The sequence below is a fragment of the Bactrocera dorsalis genome, chromosome 5 (assembly GCF_023373825.1).
Source record: "Bactrocera dorsalis isolate Fly_Bdor chromosome 5, ASM2337382v1, whole genome shotgun sequence".
Lineage (NCBI taxonomy): Eukaryota > Metazoa > Arthropoda > Insecta > Diptera > Tephritidae > Bactrocera > Bactrocera dorsalis.
Window position 1 is genome coordinate 27,116,890 of NC_064307.1, and position 1,673 is coordinate 27,118,562.

Below are 1,673 nucleotides of genomic sequence, written 5' to 3' on the forward strand. Positions count from 1 at the left end.
ACCAACTGTGGCGGTATTGAATAGTGTTTATGGACCTAATATTGTAGCAACCAATGGAGCACAATTACGTTTTCGTCAATTCCGTTCTGAAATTTTCATGTCGAAAATACACCACACTTTGGAAGACTAAATGTCGAAAATATCGATAAAATTCTGGAATCTTTTAATCGCCAAGCAACACTGTTTTGATTATTCAGTTAGCTATCTGTCCATTTACTAAAGCACCGTTTGGAACCATTTAAAAAAGGTTGGATATAAAACGAATCTTTTTTGTATGGTTCATACACGGGTTAACGCCAAAAAAGCTTATTGACTGAATTTCCATCTTCAAATCACAACATAATCTATCTATTCTGAAGCGATTGATTACCAGTGATGAAAAGTGGTTCACTTACGTCAACTTCAAGCGAAAACGGTCTTGGTCCAATCGCGATAAGCCATCGCAAACGATGGCCAAGCCAGCATTGACGGTCTGCTATGTGTTTGGCGTGACATCGTAGGGAATTATCTACCATGGAGCTCCCTACCTGCCAAACTCTGAATTCGAACCAAACAACAATTGAACCACCTGAAAGAAAAAATCCTTCAATGCTGGTCAGCTTTGGCTAATAGGAGAGATAATGTGTTTCATAGACTAAGGAACTATGAGAGCTTGGACGGGAGCTCTTCATCTTATAGTCAGGATGTGTCAGCAAGTGATTACGACATATTCTGTCTATGATGATTCGACTCAAGAATAAGATGACCCATCGCGGAGTGATAAATTTTCAAAAATAATATTTTTAAGTTGTAACTTAGCACAATTGACTATATCAAATAGCTTAGTGGTTGGGTCTCGTTAGTGGTGGTGTGATCACCTATAATAATGCAACTCAATAAAGAATCATGCTGCGAACGCAAATTCGGATAAGAAAGTCGTATAGCGAGAGGAATGAGTGAGTTTAAAAGTCGCAAACTTCTCGGTTCTTCTCCATAAAGCTTAGCAACATTCGTATTTGAATGAAACCACGCTGACATGTGCCCAATAGTATAATTGATTTGAATTCCCGAAGAGATCTCTGTTTCGCAGATAACTCTAAATATTAGTTGACTTCTAAGAACACATAGTAGAAGTATCTCACAATCTTCTATATACAAATGAGCCTTTCTGATTTCGGAATTTTAGTAAAAAGTTAAGAATATTCGATCCTGCCAGGAGTCGAACCTGGAATCTTCTGATCCGTAGTCAGACGCGTTATCCATTGCGCCACAGGACCCTATATTCTATTTGATAAAATTGTTACATTTATTTTTAAATACATAAATTTCAAACTAATATATATTTTTTTGAATAATCAAAAAATCATTAAATAAAATATAAAACTCTTGTTATACATCTGATCGTATGTATAATAACTTTTTAAGAGTTAAGATAGTTTAAGTATTTTAGAAAGCAAATATATTTACATACATATTCTACCATTGTAGGCATATAAACCAGTTATGAGCATATTATATGTTATTGAGAAGTCATCATCAAATCTTATGCTAATCAAGTGGCAAGTTTGGAGTCGAAGCATATTATTACTATATATAGAATATAAGGGCCATTTTTATTTGTTTGGCTATATAGTGTAAATAGTTGTACATACAAATTTTTCTTTCTTATTATTTTTTAATTCTTACTTTCTTCC

At 34.3% G+C, this 1,673-nt stretch overlaps 1 non-coding gene across 1 annotated transcript; it reads right to left on the reverse strand.

Annotated features, from left to right (window-relative positions):
- Nucleotides 1-1,183: 1,183 nt before the first annotated feature.
- Nucleotides 1,184-1,256, reverse strand: Trnar-acg (transfer RNA arginine (anticodon ACG)). Its single transcript has one exon. It is a non-coding gene; the product is annotated as a tRNA-Arg (tRNA).
- Nucleotides 1,257-1,673: the final 417 nt, after the last annotated feature.